This window comes from Peromyscus californicus, unplaced genomic scaffold, assembly GCF_007827085.1.
Source record: "Peromyscus californicus insignis strain IS unplaced genomic scaffold, ASM782708v3 Scaffold_5__1_contigs__length_169319896, whole genome shotgun sequence".
NCBI lineage: Eukaryota > Metazoa > Chordata > Mammalia > Rodentia > Cricetidae > Peromyscus > Peromyscus californicus.
Genome location: NW_026294573.1, coordinates 136,202,869 through 136,222,376, shown reverse-complemented (window position 1 = coordinate 136,222,376; position 19,508 = coordinate 136,202,869). Strand labels below are relative to the sequence as shown.

Sequence of the window (19,508 nt, the reverse complement as noted above, 5' to 3'; positions counted from 1 at the left end):
AATTGATATGCCATTAAAAATCTTTTAGTGAATGTACTTACCTATCTTCTTGCCATTTGTCTACAAAGCTTACAAGCCCTTTCAAGTGGCCTTGAATAGCATGTCCCTGATTTGGCACTCATCCATCTTCCACCTTTACATACTGTGGCTCATTTAGAAATATAACTAGTATTTAGAACTAGGACATTGAGCAAACTGAAATTTGTCTTTCAGGAAAGATCAAACAAACCATGAATATTGAACTGTACTTCTCATACCTTAAAAAGTCACACATGCTGAGGCTTTTCACCTTTTCTGATGTGAATGGCCCTTGTCAAATGTAGTCTGGATTTATAGTTTATTAGAAGTACACTGTTCAGTCAGGGTGGATAATGACATTCAAGGCAATGAAAAGTGTTAAAATTAAGGTAGAGCTGGACAAATTCTGACTTCTTAATAGAGGCCCTTCATAGAGCTTCTAAAATGAAGTTTGCTGAGACACAAGATGTCCTGCCAGGACTTTAGTCTGTCTGATCAAATAAAAAATTCTTGTCTCTTAATTTATGTTTTAATATTTGAAGTCATGCAAATAAAAGGTAGAAATGAGGAATTATCTGTAATTAAATGCTTTTGAATACACACACACACACACACACACACAAACACACACACACACATATATATATATATCCTTTATCACTTTTTGAACTTCATAGGCTTCAACGTTTGACCTAGTAAATTGTAAACATGGAATGAAACTAAATTAGATGATACAGTATTCTCTCAGTGACTAAGCCTTTCTGTCTGGCATCAATAATAGCTCAAGTGTGGTGATGTATTGTGTACCCAATATATTTTGTACCCTAATAAACTTAGCTGGGGATCAGAGTTCAGAGCCAGATACTAGATTAGACATAGAGGCCAGACAGTGGTGGCATATACCCTTAATCCTATCACTTGGGAGGCAGAGATCCATCTGGATCTCTGTAAGTTCAAGGCCATCCTAGAAACAGAGCCAGACAGTGGTAGCACATGCCATTAATCCCAGCACTTGAGATCTCATGCCTTTGCTTGGGAAGCACACATGCCTTTAATCCCAGGAAGTGACGTGGCTGGGTAGAGAACCGTATATAAGGCATAATAAGACAGGAGCTAAGCAGCAGTGTAACTGAGACTCTCAGGGGTAAGGACTCAGAAGCTTTCAGTCTGAGGAAACAAGATCAGATGAGGAGTTGGCAAGGTGAGGTTGGTTGTGGCTTGGTCTATTTCTCTGATCTTTTAGCTTTCACCCCAATATCTGGCTCTGGGTTTCTTTAGTTATAAGACCTTTTAAGAATCATGTTACATTTGGTGCCCAACAATTGTGGCATAAATTCAAGAAAAAGCCTGTGGCCTTGCAGTCCCTAGCTCAGGCCTGAGCTGCATGGGGCCAGTTGTGGTGGTGCATACTGATAGGATTTGCTGAAGGAGGCAGGGGCAGGAAGATCCTGAGTTTGAGCAAGGTCAGCCTGGGAGGCTTGCTGAGGAGAAGCTACTGCCAGTGCCATGCCACAAATGGTCGCAGTGGGACTATGAAGGTGGCAGCTGCTGCTCCAAGTTGCCAGCTGCTTCTCACTGTGTTGGTGGCAGTGCAGTGCTGCTACCAGAATGAAGGGTTTACTGCTGCTTGTTCAGAGAACAATTGATAGGTCCATCGTGTTACAAGAAAACATTGGCAAAAGTCAGTTTGGAGAAGTTTGGTGAGGCAAGTATCGGGAGAAGAAGTTGCTGTGAAGATATTCTCATCTAGGGAAGAATGTTCATGCTTCCAAGAGGCAGAGATTTATCAGCCTATGATGTTATGCCATGAAAACATCCTAGAATTTATAGCAGCAGACAACAAAGACAATGGCACATTGACTCAGCTGTGGCTGGTATTGGATTACCATGAGCATGGATCCCTTTTTGATTACTTGAATAGATACACTGCTACAGTAGAAGGGATGATCAAACTCACTCTGTCTACAGCAAGCAGTCTTGCTCATCTTCACATTGGGATTTTTGGTACCCAAGGAAAGCCAGTTATTGCTCACAGAGATTTGAAATCAAAGAATATCTTGGTAAAGAATGGAGCCTGTTTTATTGCAAACTTGGGACTGGTTGTAAGACATGATTCTGCAACAGATACAGTTGCTATTGGTCCAAACAACAGAGTAGGCACTAAAAGATTATGCAATGAACCATGACCATGCTTAACAGTGACTTTGAAGTCTCCAAAAAGATGAGAGAACCCCACAACAAAGATTCCATCAGGACAATGATAATGCCACCAAGCTGACAAACACCACCCAAAAGACTGGCTTTGGACTACAAACTTCTCAGGACAATTTCAAGATGGCTAGCTGAGATGATCCAGCCTCACAGACTACTCAAGCAAGGAGTTGAGACAAGCCCTGAACTTTCAAATTATGCAGAGACTCCTCTCCCAGGACTTGACAATTAACCTAAAATTTTTTTTCAGGATCTCCTAAAGATGCTTTTTGTTCCCAATCAGCAGGAAGTTAATTTTAAGAATACAACATCCAAATTCCCAAGAGGCAGGTGGGTGGGTGATTTTTGGTCTTTCAATGGATTATAGATAACTGTCACTGTTTAGGATGGTTGGTTACAAGTTGTTATTGTTAGTGGTCAGGAAAAAGGCTAAACAAAGGAGATTAGATTTAAGGTTCTTGTTTGAAAATAAAAGAAAAAAAGAGGATATAGATATAAGTTAAAAGGTAGATTATTGAAACTACTCTGAAAAGAAAAAAGAGAGAATATGGATAAATGTAATGTGAATTGCTAAATGGTCTTATTAATAAAAAATCCTGGAACCAGGTATTGAAAGCTGAAAGATGAGAGAAACAGAACAAGCCACAGCCAACCTCACCTTGCCAATTTTCCAGCTCATTTGGTTTCCATGATTCCTCAGACTGGAAGCCTCTGGGCCCTTACCCCTGAGGGTCTCAGTTAAACCGCTGCTTTGGTCCTGTCTTCTTACACCTTATATACCATTCTTCATCCAGCCATGTCACTTCCTAGGATTAAAGGTGCCCTGGCGGGAAACCGGACCTGCCGCCAAGCCAAGTTAAGCGGTTTTTAATGGATTCTTGTCACGTTGGGCGCCAAATGTAGATGTAACCAACCGTCTTATTAAATAAGAAACACAGAGCCGATTCAGAGAAGAAAGCCAAGAGGTCAGAGCTAAGAGTCTCACCCTTCCTGCTTCAGCGATCCTCTTCAGCCAAGAGAGCTCTCCGAAAAGGGCCTACTTCCTGTGTGTATGTCTTTAAAGTCTTCCTGTTCTGCCTTCTCATTGGTTGTAAACCCAAACATGTGACTGCCTCGTCACTGCCTGAATGTACCGCCCTCCAGGTCCTTAAAGGCGTGCGCCACTGCCGCCACACACTTGCTATGGCTCTAATAGCTCTGACCCCCAGACAACTTTATTTATTAACATACAATTAAAATCACATTTCAGTACAAGTAAAATATCACCACATAAAGGCTATGTGATTCCCAAGCAAAAGCATGAGATCTCAAATGCTGGGATTAAAGGCATGTGCTACCACTGCCTGACTCTGTCCCCAGTGTAGCCTTGAACTCACAGAGATCCACGTGGATCTCTGACTCCCAAGTGATAAGATTAAGGGTATATGCCACCACTGTCTGGCCTCTATGTTTAATCTAGTATCTGGCCCAGGTAAGTTTATTATGATACATAATAATTGGGGTACACAATATATCACCACATTTCCCCTTTTTTGTCTAAAATAATAAAAGAAGGTCATAACTAATATAAGAAAAACTATGTACAAAAAGTACAATAACTATATGAAATACATACAGGCAATAAATATATCAACAATGTCTAATCTATTTGCCTTTGACAATGTCAGTGAAAATAACTCCATTATCTATCCTATTTCAGTGATTCCAAAATGCACCTAATTTATTTTCCATCCCAACTTGTGTTACCAACTGAAAACAGTCTTTTGATGTCTTTCAAACTTACATACCTTACACCTCTTAGTGAGTTTCTGTTCTGAATTTCTTAACAGGAAAACTATGTCTATAACTATCTAATCTTCAACTCCCTCTGAGACCCGAGAAGGAAATATTACCTAGTAAAACAGGAAGTGCAAGTAAGCAAATTCCAAAAAATGTGAGTTATGACAGAAACGGCCAGTTGCCTGGACAGTCACCCAAGGTTTCTCTGCAATGTTAGGGCATCCTTTTTGGCCTACAGTCAAGCAGTCAAGGCAAGGGTACTTTTTTGCCCAGTGGCTAACTTTTGCCATATTGAGAGTAAGCTCCATTGGGAGTTTTTTCAATGCCTATCATGGTGGTGCTGCCAGGAGCAGACATGTCTCATTGTCATAAAAAAATAATCTATGCTGTTAAAACATTTTAAATGGCATATTCTATAGATCTCTGAATTGTTTGAAAATGGCCTGCCTATCTAAAATATATTTCTGTTTAACCTTGAAAACATAACTAAAATAAGTACAAGTTTGATTATAATGACTAACTACTAACTTTCATTTCTTTATACCCTAATTAATTGATTGATAAAACTAACTTTCAAGGACTAGCAATTTTCATTACATTGTTAAATGAACTGTATAGGTACAATACCTTGAACAAGTTTAAAAATATATGTACAGTATTTTCTAAAATCAATCTCAAATTTTTATCAATATACATAATTTGTATACAATATACAAAAACTCGATCCAACGTAAAATATTTAAAATCGTAGTTGCCTTTTAAAAGTAGATTCAATCCTGTACAATAACACAACTTCTGGAGGCATCACGATCCCTGACTTCAAGCTCTACTATAGAGCCACAGTAATAAAAACAGCTTGGTACTGGCATAAAAACTAACATGTGGACCAATGGAATCGAATTGAAGACCCTGACATTAATCCGCACACCTATGAACATATAATTTTTGACAAAGAAGCCAAAAGTGCACAATGGAAAAAAGAAAGCATCTTCAACAAATGGTGCTGGCAAAACTGGATATCAACATGTAGAAGGCTGCAAATAGATCCATATCTATCACCGTGCACAAAACTTAAGTCCAAGTGGATCAAGGACCTCAACATAAATCCAGCTACTCTGAACCTGCTAGAAGAGAAAGTAGGAAGTAGTCTTGAACGCATTGGCATAGGAGACTACTTCCTAAATAAAACACCAGTAGCACAGACTCTGAGAGAAACAATCAATCAATGGGACCTCTTGAAACTGAGAAGCTTTTGTAGAGCAAAGGATACGATCAACAAGGCAAAGCGACAGCCTACCAAACGGGAAAAGATCTTCACCAACCCCACATCTGACAGAGGACTGATATCCAGAATATATAAGGAATTCAAGAAATTAGACATCAAAATGCCCAACAGTCCAATTAAGAAATGGGCTATAGAACTAAACAGAGAATTCTCAACAGAGGAAACTCAAATGGCCGAAAGACATTTAAGGAATTGCTCAACATCCCTAATCATCAGGGAAATGCAAATCAAAACAACTCTGAGATACCACCTTATGCCTGTCAGAATGGCTAAGATCAAAAACACTGAAGACACCTTATGCTGGAGAGGATGTGGAGCTAGGAGAACTCTCCTCCACTGCTGGTGGGAATGCAAGCTTGTACAACCACTTTGGAAATCAATATGGCGCTTTCTTAGAAAATTGGGAATCCATCTCCCCCAAGATCCAGCTATACCACTCTTGGGCATATACCCAAGAAATGCTCAACCACACCATAAGAGCACTTGTTCAGCTATGTTCATATCAGCATTGTTTGTAATAGCCAGAACATGGAAACAACCCAGATGCCCTTCAAACTGAAGAATGGATAAACAAAATGTGGTACATATACACAATGGAATACTACTCAGCAGAGAAAAACAATGGCATCATGAGGTTTGCAGACAAATGGATGGATCTAGAAAAAATCATCCTGAGTGAGGTAACCCAGACTCAGAAAGACAAACATGGTATGTACTCACTCATAGCAGGATACTAGACATGAAACAAGGATGACTTGTCTGCTACTCACATCACCAGGGAGGCTACCTGGAAAACAGGACCCCAAGAAAGACACAGGGATCGCCCAATGACAGAGAAATGGAATGAGATCTACATGAACAGCCTAGACATGAGTGGGGGTAATGAAAGGCTAGGGTTGAGAGAAAGAGAGCTTAGGGGAGCGGGAGATCCCAGCTGGATCAACAACAGAGGGAGAACAAGGAATAGGAGACCATGGTAAATGAAGACCACATGAGAATAGGAAGAAGCAAAGTCCTAGAGAGGCCCACAGAAATCCACAAAGATACCCACACAACAGACTGCTGGCAATGGTCGAGAGACAGCCCGAACTGACCTACTCTGGTGATGGGATGGCCAAACACCCTAATTGTTGTGCTAGAAACCTCATCCAACTACTGAGGGATCTGGATGCAGAGATCCATGACTAGGCCCCGGGTGGATCTCTGGGAGTCCAATTAGCGAGAATGAGGAGGGTTCATATGAGCGAGAATTGTTGAGACCAAGGTTGGATAAAGCACAGGGACAAATAGCCAAATGAATGGAAACACATGAACTATGAACCAATGGCTGAGGGGTCCCCACTGGATCAGGCCCTCTGAATGGGTGAGACAGTTGATTGGCTTGATCTGTTTGGGAGGCATCCAGGCAGTGGGACCAGATCTTGTGCTCATTGCATGAGTTGGCTGTTTGAAACCTGGGGCCTATGCAGGATTGTTTGGCTCGGCCTGGGAGGAGGGGACTAGACCTACCTGGACTGAGTCTACCAGGTTGACCTCAGTCTGTGGGGAAGGCTTTGCCCTGGAGGAGATGGGAATGGGGGGGGGGGTTGGGGGGAAGGTGAGGGGGACTGGAGGGGGGAGAACAAGGGAATCTGTGGCTGATATGTAGAACTGAATTGTATTGCAAAAAAAATTAAAATAAATTAAAAAAAAGTAGATTCAATAATCTACCTTTTGATCTTATCACTCAAGTCTGTACATCTTTTCACATATGGTCTCTAAATAAGTAAGAATGTGACTGAAGTAATGATTTGCCTGTAATATTTTTAACATAAGAGAGTTCTCTTAACTTTATTATTAGAAAGATATTATTTTATCACAATGAAAAATTAAGATATGATAAAAAACTGTGAAGAAGAAATTGAAAGTCATGTATTAATAAAATCCAGCTTATTTTTGTGAACAGAATTTTATGCATGGATTAGTGTAAGGATTCAATAAATATGTGATAGTAGAGACACAAGACATGTTCCAACTAAACATACAGTGTGCTGGACATGTTCATGTACCTTGTAAACTCCTGGGAACTGATGTGAGAGAAGTTCTTCTGTGAGGAACATGGAGAGAAGATTAAACAGCTTTTGTAACAAACCAGCAGAGAGGAAAATTGAGAAAAGATGAGGTCTCAGACTAGGAAAACAGGCAAATACATGAAACAACCAGAAATAATTATGCAACATGAGACCTGGAAGGAGACTTTGAGCAGCTAACAGATTTCTGGACTGTTGAATGACTGACAAGATGAATGATTAGACTGCTTTATCCAGAAAGTTTGAAAATTTCTGTACCTGGAGTGATGAGAAATTAAGTCATGACTTCAAGTATTACTTACTTTATAAAGTTACTTATCTCTGGTGGAACATTTTCCTTTAGGGAACATTGTGTGAACTTTTTTTCTGGAGAGTCATACCAGATAAGGCACCAGTGACCAACAATACTATGAGGCCACTGAAGTCCATCCTAACATCAGCGAAACAGTGAGTTTACTTAACTTACTTACAGAGCATGGGAGAGTGATGCTGTTGGATGGTCTTTCTGTATGATGTGATTATGTGTTGCTACTATTAGTTAATAAAGAAGCTGCTTTGACCTATGGTAACACAGGTTATACTCAGACAGGAAATCCAAGAGACATACAGGGAGAAGAAAGGTCAAGTTGACAGAGACCCTGTTAACTGCCAGAGGAGCAAGATGCAATAGAACACAGGTAAAGCCGCAAGACACATGGTGATAAATAGATCAACAGAAATGGGTTACTTTAAGATGTGATAGTTAGCTAGCAATAAGCCTGAGCCATAGAGCAAACAGTTTATAATTAATATTAAGCCTCTGAGTGATTATTTTATTATTTTATAAAAACAGCTGCTACCTACGTGGGACAAGGCAGGACTGAGAAACTTCAGTCTACAGAGTGATTATTTACAGGAACATGGGCGACCCCCAAACAGCTACACCAAAGAAAAGTCTTACTGCAGAATGGATGACAACTTCTCTAAGGCTATGTAAGTGGAGTCTTCCCTTTAGCTAATATTCCACATTGTATATACCATACTACCTCCTGGGACCACAAGACCATGTGCAGTTTGGGGAGAATCATAAATAGCTAGGAGCAAGATGTGGCAGGAGGGGTCGAAATCTCTGTTGAGGTATTATGAAGCCTCTCCCTCCCCTCTTCTATGAGGGAAGATTAACAAGCCTGATCTTGATAGTTTTCAGCAAGTAGTCACAGCTACTCTGATAATGAAAGGAATAACAGTTATCCTCAGAGGGCATTCTGTAACAGAGAGGTTGTCCATTTTTGCATATTTTTAGTAAGTAAAGATATCACTTATAAAAAAGTACTGTAACATCATCTATTGTTTTTTTTTAAAATTAAAATATAGTTACATAATTTCCCCTTCCTTTCCCTACTCCTAACTTCTCCCATGAAACCCAATTTCTCTCTTTCAAATCCATGACCTTTTTCTTTAACTGCTGTGTGTGTATTCCTATATAAATACAATCTGCTCAATTCATATAATGTTACTTATATGAATATGACTCCAGGGATGACCACTTGGTATTGGTAAACAAATTGAGGGGGCTCTTCCCTATGGAAGGTTATTTAATCCCAGGCTTAGCGTTCCTTAATTGCTGACAGTGCTTTGTCTAAGGCTGTGACCCTAAGATTTTTCTCTTATGTATTATATCCCCAGCAGTCATGTAAAAAGCTAGGCATGGGCAGTGCATATCTGTAATCCTGTTGCGGGAAAGGCAGAGACATGTGGATCCTGAATAGTTCGCTAGCATCCAGCCAACTAAAATCAATAAACTCCAGGCTCAAATAGAGTCCCTGTCTTAAATAAAAGGCAGAGAAATGACTGAGAAAGATATCTGATGCAATCCCACCTCTGCATAAGTGTGTGCACCCATGTGAACAATACACATACTGTGTTGGCTATTGTTATGTCAACTTGACAGCAGCTGAAGTTACTGGAGAAGAGGGAGCCTCAATAGAGAAACTGACTCCATAAGATCAGGCTGTAAGCAATCCTGTAGGGCACTTTCTTAATTATTGATCAATGTGGGAGGGCCCAGTTCATTATAGATGTGGCTATACCTGTGCTGATAGTCCTGGGTTCTATAAAAAGGCAGGCTGAACAAGCCAGTAAGCAGCACTCCTCCATGGCTTCTTCATCAGTTCCTGCCTCTAGGTTCTTTCCCTGGTTGAGTTCTTGTCCTGACTTCCTTCAATGATGGACTATGATGTGGAAGCAGAAGCCAAATATTCCTCTCCGAACTTGCTTTTGTTCATGTTTTTTCATCATAACAAAATAGCCCTAACCTTGATAGTAGCTAAGACAAAGATGTGAGGAGGGGAAAAGAAGGAATAAAGAGGGTAGAGAGAAAGAAAGAGAGGGAGGAGAGAGAGAAAAGGGAGAGAAGGATGAGAGAGAGGAAAAAGGGAGGGGAGAAGGAGGAAAAAGAAAAGAAGGAGAGAGGGAGTAGAGGGGGAGGGAAGAGAGAGAGGGGAAGGGAGAGAGGGGGGGAGGGAGAAAGAGAGAGAAATAGTAAATAAAAAATTAAAAACCATATAAACATATCCACTTTCCAGTGAGAAGGATTCATGAGGAGACTTGTCTACTGTATGATAGGAGTTCAGACTATGAATTATGTATTCAAAAGGATGTTTTCTGTCAGGGCATCCTTAGATCCCACAAACCAGGTCATCCAAGTGCTCCACTCCATCTATCCACAAAGTCAATCGAGAATCAGCCTCACTTTTTATTTGCTATGCTCTCCAAGTTCCAGCCTCTGCAAACCAGAGATGAAGTAGCAGCAGATTCAGAACCTAGCACTCATTATTCATGCCTCATGAACACATGACCAGAAGCTGTGAGACTCATTCTGATTCATGGCAAGCATGGAGCTGCACTGATAGAATTTTAAACAGACAGTTCCTTAGGCAAATTATTTTTATAGCTTCTCTGTGACTCTACATGCTGCTTAGCCAATAAATCTAGCCAAAAATAAAACTATTAGCCTGAAAAAATGTATATAATTTGTGAATATGCACTACAAATTTAACAGATACAATCTTTATTCCAACTGAGAACCAGTGCTTTAGCATGGTCTTGGATGGCCGAGTGCCTATTCCAATGTTTATTCTGCAGGCATTTGTTTTAGGATAACTGTCAACAGGAGCTGGTATGTGAGCAGGAGACTATTTAGGACTATTGTTTTTCTGCTCACTTGGAGTCTGCAAGAGATGAGTCCTTCACTTCAAATGGCAGAGAGCTGATAAGAAAATGCTGGTTTTCTTACCTCCTGTCCTTCACAGTAGCTTAAGCCTGAAAGGAGAACTGGGAGAAGGTGATGAGAAGGTGACTTTTCAGAAAGCCAGAGTATTTGAACTACTAAATAGTCACAGGCACTTGAAGTGAAGAAAAAGATAAATATGAGATGTGTGGTGATATTTTATTTGTGCTGAAATGTGGTGATATTTTATTTGTTCTTTAATAAATAAAGCTTGCCTGGAGATTAGAGGGTAAAGGCCAGCCATTAAAAGTAAACAAATAAGTCAGGCAGTGGTAGCACACACCCTTAATCCTATCATTTAGCAGGCAGGATCTCCATGTGGTCAAGGCCACACTAGAAAGAGAGCCAGGTGTGGTGGCACACACCTTAATTGCAATACTAGTAAACCATGGAGGTCTGGAGGTCTGTACAGACAGACAGAAAGTGACAGAGCTGTGCAGGAAGAGAAAGTGATGTAGCTGGACAGAGAGCAAATCAGATGGCAGAACAGCAAGGCATATAGACGTGGGTAGACAGGAAGTAACTCACATTTGGAAGCTGCAGAGTTGATAAGGTAAGGTTGACTGGTGGCTTTCCGCATTTCCCTGATCTCTCTGTGTTTTTTATTTAATAAGACCATTTAGAAATTCATCTACAGAGATGTGTGATTTGATGTACATACAGCAGCCTTCTTTACCAGTGTGAGTGTAGCATAAACACATGCTCATGGTTCTTTACATTTCCACCCTGTTTCTGAAAATTATCTTCTTCAGCATTTCCTTTTTCCTAAGAGATGGGAAGGATATAAGCACCTCAAAGTCAGAATTCATCAGGCACTTATATTTTCCAGAGGAGGATGCTCTCAGACACACTGGTGTTTCTTTTACAACTCTAATGATTATCTTGTACTTTAAATGTTTCTTGGGTTATCTTGGGATAGCTATCACCATACCCTAATTGTAATATGAATACAAACAGACCATCTTTTTATCTCATTTTCTTTTTTTTTTTTTTTTTTTTTTTTTGGTTTTTCGAGACAAGGTTTCTCTGTGTAGTTTTGCGCCTTTCCTGGAACTCGCTTTGGAGACCAGGCTGGCCTCGAACTCACAGAGATCCACCTGGATCCCGAGTGCTGGGACTAAAGGCGTGTGCCACCACCGCCCGGCTTCATTTTCTTACACACTTAATTCTCATAAGTAACACCCAAACTAGTAGGAGCAGTCAGACTTCTCTGAAAAAAAAAATCTATTATTTCAGGAAGTTGGTGATTAAACCAATTTCTAAAGCACAAACACTGATTGATGGGAACCATATACCAAACATTCAACAACTCAGGTGAATAAAAACACTGTAATAATTAAACATGGTGATTTCCAAGAACTATAAATTCAGTGTATCGCCATCACCATCATCATTTATCTACAAAACAAAATAAATTACATCATATTTTTTATGACTTTTTATCTTTTACTGAACTCAAGGTTACTGTTTATATGTTGATCACTGTGCTTCTATTATATCAGATTGTAGCTCAGCTTTATGAGATATGAAGAAAAGAGAATAAGTATTTCAGTTTTGCAGGGGAACTAAATCATTCACCCTCTTTTGAAGAATCCAAAGTATACATAAAAGTAATATATAAATGAACTCAAGAAAATATTTACAATAGTAAGTCACAAGAACAATTATTCTATTCTGATGAGGTTAAACTAAAATGAGGAAATAGTAGGCATGAGATGTAATTCTACATCAATCTCTTATTAATTTTTTTATTTTTGTTGTATTTTGAGACAGGGTTTATTTATGTTGTCCTGGCTTTCCTGGAGCTCCCTTTGTAGATCAGGCTGGCCTCAAGCTCACAGAGATCTGCCTGCCTCTGCATCCCAAATACTGTAATTAAAGGCATGCACCACCACTTCCCAGCTATTTTTATAATTTTTATTAAAAATGATGCATGTTATATGATTTGAATAATGAATAACATCACCTGGTTTGAATAACATAGCATATAAAGTAAAAAGAGTCAATCGTTAAAAAAGTCAGCAAGTAAGTCTACATTATTCATTTCAGAGTTATAACTTTCCAAGCGTTTTCATAGAGTGTGGTAAGCGACAAGAGCTCTGGAAGTGCCTGAGCTACAAACGATGTTGGTCTCTATGGACATCCTCCAAAGGCTGATTAGCACCAGACCGTGACCAAACAAACATCAAGAAATGTAACACTTTTAGTTTAGGTTGAGGAAATTCAAAGTAAAATAGATTATAATGTAACATATGGGTTTTTTTTTAAGTAGGGTGCTTTTTCTAGAGATTAGAATTCATGCTGAATGACATGACAGTGCCCTTCACGTGGAACAGGACTAGAAAGCTAGGTTGGGTACGAGGACCATATTTCTGGTGAGCTAGTGCAATGAATGGGTGATGTAAAACACTGAAGACAGATGTAATATGTTTCTCAAAGTTCTGAACAGATGGGTCATGGAGCTTTAGATCCTAGATGCATATGGGCATCTCTCTGACCACATTAGTGCACTGAGTTATCAGAAACCTTAGATCAGAAGACTGGAATTTAAATGCTAATCCTTTCCTCCCAATGACCTTGAAGGTCTTACTTGTCTCAGTCTTTTACATTGTAAATTATAATAAGATCTCATCATGTATTGTACATTAGTAGAAAAAACACAGTATACGATAAATATAAAATCAGTAAAACTGAAGGCTGCAGAGATGGCTCAGCAGCTAAGAGCACTTGATCATCCTTTAGAAGACCCATGTTCAGGTCATGGTACCCGCATCACGTGTCTCACAATGTCTAGAACTCCAGCTCCAGGGAATTTGACACCCTATTCTGGCCTCCATGGGTACTAGACACACGCACAAAGTCATACGCAGAGACACATACACATACACAGAAGTAAAAATAAAATCTTTTTCAAAGTCTATGTACTTAAATATTGGGTTGAAACTCAGAAGATTTGATACAAAACAAGACAAAACAAAAGAAACAAACAAATAGAAAAAGAATCCTCCCTAAGAGTGTGGATTATTGAGAGAATACAAGAATAGAACACAAAATGGAAAGTGAGATGATGAGAACCACACACACACTGCAGGGGTCATTCCCTTCACATCAGCTCTGGGTGGATAGATAATGCATCAACGCTTTGGTTTGATTGGCAGGGACAAAATCAGACTCGTGTTCTTTAAAACTCATTTAACTACAAAACGGATAATGGAGGGAATGTGGAGGACCGGCCTGGAATCCAGCATTGTTGGAGTAGATCCAGGGGAATCACATGTTCGAGGCCTGCTTGGGCTTTGCTGTAAAACCTTGTCCCTCAAATGCAAAGGCTGAGGCTGTAGTTCAATTGTGGGAAGCAAGGTCCTGGGTTCAGTTCCTAAGACTGCCAGAGAAAGAAGAAAACAAAGAATAATGGATCCGAGGCTGTGAGCACTCTGTTATACACAGCTTAAGCCACATCTGATAATTTGTCTCCCTAGAGTGTGACAGTTATTCAGTGTATTTTAATAAGTGAAATTTTGTGACAGAATGCTGCTTCTAAGCAAAAGCGAATCTTAAAATGATTATTTTCACATGACTTATATTGAAAAATTCATCTTAGGTGGAAGGAACCAGCTAAATACTAGAAAAATTATCTTAAATATTTATTATTTTTGCTTCTATTGCATTCTGTTTCTTTTGTCCATAATTGCAATTTTTCTTTGTTCTAGATGGCAAAATACAAATTCTATATCTTATTAAGGTCAATGATTCCTTCTTCTTCTTCTTTTTGCTTTATTGTTTTTAAGATTATTAAGGCCTCTGTGTGCCTTGCCCATCTGGAACACATCTACTTATGCTTATCAATTTATAAGCAAAACTGATGATGGATTTAAAAGAAAACACTAATTTGTTTTGGGTGTTAACAATAAACACATTAATTGTAAATGACATTTTATGAAACACAATTTAATTTTTTTAAATAAAAGAGTTAGAAAAAGGGGAGTATTACTTTATAATTTTATAGTTTCTTAATGAGTGGAACTATAGAGAGGAACAGATATACATATATATATATATATATGTATATGAGTTACTTTGAGTTATTCACCTTTTAAATTATTGTGAGTTATAGATACAGGTTTATTATTTAGCTGAAATGTATGAAGAAAACCTGTTGTAGTGGTTAGTACTCATAATCCCAACATTTGAGGGCTGAGACAGGGAGATTGCCAGGACGTTAAGGCCAACCCGCTTTAAATAGTGAGATCCAGGCCAGTCAGAGCTAAAAGTGGTACTATGTCTAAAAACAGAAAAATAAATAAATAAATGAAGTATATGAAAAAAGTCCAGTCTCAAGCAGAATTTGAAAATGAAGGAATACATCATAATCATTTCAAGATAACCACAGACCTTCTGTGACATGACAGAAAACCAGGCAGGTGATGATAGCTTATATATGATTTATACTGCCACACTGATATCATTCCAATAACTTTTTGTATTCTTTAATTAAAATCCATTGCACTTTGAGTAAGTCTTTTAATGAACATTTTGGGTGATATGGTTTGAGAAGGCATTCTCAAATTGCATGTGTAGGGGCTAGAACCTCATAAGAATTGTTTAGGTCCTAAGGAGATTTGTCTTTGGAGTATTCCTGCCTTCCTCAAGTGAGTTCTGACTATTTTATTACTGGATAGTTGCCATCAGAAGGAAGTCCTACAAAGGGAAGTGACCTTAAGTTTTGTCTCTTTTATGTGTACCTGATTTAACTTTCAGCTTTCATCAAGGAAACACTCAGAAGAAGCCAAGAAAGTGCTGGTGCTCTGTTCATGAACTTCCCAGCCTCCAGAATCAGAAATCAACATGCCCCTGACCTCTATAAATTACCATTTCATGCATTCTGTTACATCAGTGAGAAAACAGCTGGGGCAATATGGTAATATCATGCATAAGATATTGGCAAGATACTGGTTCACTGAGTAACACAAATATCCCAAATATTGTTACATTTTATTTTACAGTATAGTATTTGCTCCTTAATACCACAGATTATATTAAAAGCCTCTTTGTTATGAAGCTGTTACATTTATACTGGTCTTTATAAAGTGTTTCAAATTACTAATGCTCATTTGAAAGTTCATGTTTTATCATTTGCAATAAACATTGAATTGTGCCTTTCTTTGAAGTGACAGGACTACTCTGTTCATTTCAGAGGAAATGTGTGACAAATATTCAAGTCTAAACACTTATGGTTTGTTAGTCAGTCATTGTCTCAAGCAGAAAATGTGCACATGAAGATAAATGGCTTGTTCATCTTGCAACCCAAATGATTATAGATGCCTTTCTTTGTGAGTCTCTGTGGAGTTTCATTGTTCAGTGAATATGCCTTACATTTATTCTTTGATTCGCAGTAAATTAAAAGATGTACTTCAGATCCAGAAATGGAGTCATTTTTTCTTTCCATCAAGGACTTTTATGTGATATTAGCATTAAATATTTAGAGTCGTGGTAAAGAACTAATTGCCATTGTCCTGATTTATGATAAGATGCCAGAGACTTTATATATCAGGTTTGCTTCCTTAAAATATTAGTGCAAATGTCAGCACAGTGAATAGGGAAAATATGCATTACAAAATAGTTTTGACCTTATACGTTCCTTAGGAGTTCTGCAAATTATGAAATGAGAACCATGGCATAGGTTTTCCTTGAGGCATTGTCTTAATTAGGGTTTGTATTGCTGCAGCAAAACACCACAAACAAAAAGCAAGTTAGGGAGGAAAGGGTTTATTTGACTTATGCATCCACATTGCTATTCATCAGTGAAGTAAGTCAGGACAGGAGCTAAAACAGGGCTGGATCCTGGAGGCAGGAGCTGATGCAGAAGTCATGGAGGGGAGCTGCTTACTGACTTGCTTCCAATGACTTGATCAGCCCACCATCTTGTAGAACCCAGGACCAGTAGTCCTGGCATGGCACCACCCACCATGGGCTGGGACCTCCCCCACTGATCACTAAATGAGAAAATACCTTCCTGCTGGATATCATAGAGGCATTTCCTCAACTGAAGTTCCTTCCTCTGGTGACTCTAGTTTGAGTCAAGTTGACACACAAAACCACCCAGTACAGGCATGTTAGGTACATGACCTCAGTGGACTTTACTAGATGAGCTGATAAGAAGTCTCTAGCTGAGGTCAGGGAACACATCCAGTGCCAAAGGAGGTAACTCAACTTTTGTTGTTCAGGTGTGGTTCAGGTACAGGAAAAAGCAATTCCCACCACATATGCAGAGCCAGGGCTTACTGAAAGCTCTACTTGATATGAAGAACAAAAAACATGGGCATAGTGACAGTGCTTGGCAGGTGCTAAGTAAAAGATCCCACTCTCAGCCTGAAGGACCTTCTCGTTTGTGTTGTTGCTTTCCCTGCTCTTTGGGACATATGAGGTAATAAGCAGAAGCTCAATAACAAATTAGGAAAATACCCATGAAGATGTTACTTTCCTCCCATAGGTTGTAGCACAGTCCTTCTCCTTATTCCTGTGGATGTCTGACTCTGAGTTCCCCGGGTGGGTATTCCACCTAAGTCCCACCAAGCATCTCTATTCTGAGAGGGGTTAATTGTCTCGGCCACTCAGAGCCTGCACCTAAGGTCAGTAACACCATATTCTTCTGAAACAGCATGGCATTAGCTCACTCTGATGCCCTTGTTACCATTTGCCAAGTTTCTGGTACTAATATCAAATGGGGTTCTTAGAATCAAAGCATTTTCCACAGAGCATGGATATTACTCCTTCTATTTCACAACTAAAAAGAATATAAAATATTCTTCAGCTCAGACTTTTACTTTTCAATTATGTGTGTGTGTGTGTGTGTGTGTGTGTGTGTGTGTATCAATTAATATTGGCTAGTCAATTTCCTTTAACAAAGGACAAACATTATTCTGCATGAAATTTAAAGTTTATGTAGCCATTGTTGAGAAGGGAGTGAATTTTTTAGAATATTGTTATTGCTTTGTACAGAAGCAGCAATATAGTCCTTCAATAGAGAGCCATGGCTCTTCTGTCAAGACTATCCCTTTAACCTTTCAGTGACAGGTTATCTTCAGTGGGTCTCACATAAACACTATGGACCTGAATTGTTCTTTTTACTTTATCATGTAGTGTCTTTGTTTGCAAATGCAAGATCCTGTCACATTTTCAGTGTAGTTATATCTTACTCTTATCCATAGCTTTGAATCTGTATAAAGTGATTTTTTTTCTCAAATACCTTAGGAACAATGGCACATACTCATATCTCTGCTCTTTTCTTATATTTAAGATTGGTAGTTTTAAAGATTTATTTTTAAGTGTGTGTGTGTGTGTGTGTGTGTGTGTGTGTGTGTGTGTGTGTGTGTGTCTGACTAATGAACAAACAGTTGTTGGCCCTATTTTCTTCCCTAACTGAGGATTGAATCTTCAGACACAGCAAGGTACTTAAGTAATAAAGAAGGCTGTGCACAGAACAATCATGAGATTCTTTTTTTTCTTTTTTTGAGCTGAGGACCAAACTCAGGGCCTTGGGCTTGCTAGGCAAGTGCTCTACTACTGAGCTAAATCCCCAACCCTAAGATTCTTGAAATGTTTTCAGATTTCCTACAGGGTTCTACATGAATCCTACTTTTACAGAAATTTGTGGAGATAAAGACTCAGGATTTGGTTTCATACATGGAAAAGTCCCCTCAGTTTCTTATTTAAGCAGCAGCAGCAGCATCCTTGACACTTCCTCTCTGCTTGTAAGCGCTGCACCCCGACATCTGCCTAAGTTTCAACTACACTGTGATTGTGCACCTGGCCACACTTCTGCACTACTGCAGTTGACCTCCATTTTCTTTTCCCTGCCTGATGATAAGTTTGATTATTATGATGCTACTTTAGGACCTGAACTACAGTTATAGACCTAACAAGTAATCAGAAAATCTGTTTTCCTCATAACATCAGGCCTATCAAACTTATGTTTAAAGGGGTCTCTGTACATTCATGTTTTCAACTCAGGAGCTATGGAAATGGGAAAATTCTATTCTCATTGTCTCCAAATTTAGGGGATCACATGGCACCAACAATATTGTGATACTAATATAGATGTGTTGTACTGCCCCAAATTCCTATGTTGAAGTTCTGACCCTCAGCACTTTAGTATGTGGTCTTTCTTGTATGTGAGAAAATTGCAGGTATGATTGGTTACAGAGAAATAATACCTGAAAAGTTTCATGAGCTCCTGTTCCTATATGGCTGCTGTCCTTATGAGAAGGGGCAATGTGAGCTGAAAAGAGTGCAATGTGAAGACTGGAGTGATACTGCCACAAGCCTGGAAATCGACATCTGATCATTCCTTGCTGTCTTTCAGGGAGGGTGATTTTAGACTTTTGGCTCCCCAAACTGTGAGACAATGCATTCTTTTGTCTTAAGCCACTTTGTGGTGTTTTCTTATGGAAGCCCAGGAAATTCATATAAAAACCAGATGCAAAAAGAGGAAACTAAATCAAATAATCTGTTTAACAAGAAGAGACCTAGAACATTCAAACTGTGAAGTGGTATTTTTAAAACTTTAGTTATAGACATTCAAAAATTTGTAGGTAAACTGTGGATTCCCTCAGGTATACACTATACATAATTTTTAAATAGTTATATTTACTCTAGTTTAGAATATTGATAAATTAGATGAAGGGATTTATTATTTGCTTTCTTCTGTCTTTCTCTGCCTAGAGAGAAAATAATGCACGTTACTTCTTGTTACCTTCCTGACGAGCGGTTGGGTAAAGCAAGGAGTGAAAGGTGTACTGCAGAAGGAGTCCCGAAGCTGTACATGGCACTGAAAACCACACCTCTCATTCCACCTCCCAAGACTCTGCTGTCCTCACTA

The 19,508-nt window shown here is 39.0% G+C and overlaps 1 long non-coding RNA gene and 1 pseudogene across 1 annotated transcript; both read left to right on the top strand.

Moving 5' to 3' along the window:
* Nucleotides 1-740: 740 nt before the first annotated feature.
* On the top strand, nt 741-4,303 carry LOC128096168 (TGF-beta receptor type-1-like; annotated as a pseudogene).
* A 2,698-nt stretch (nt 4,304-7,001) lies between these two features.
* On the top strand, nt 7,002-16,027 carry LOC128096169 (uncharacterized). Its single transcript, XR_008213551.1, has 3 exons — nt 7,002-7,809; nt 8,195-8,334; nt 15,389-16,027. It is a non-coding gene; the product is annotated as an uncharacterized LOC128096169 (long non-coding RNA).
* The last annotated feature ends 3,481 nt before the right edge of the window (nt 16,028-19,508 follow it).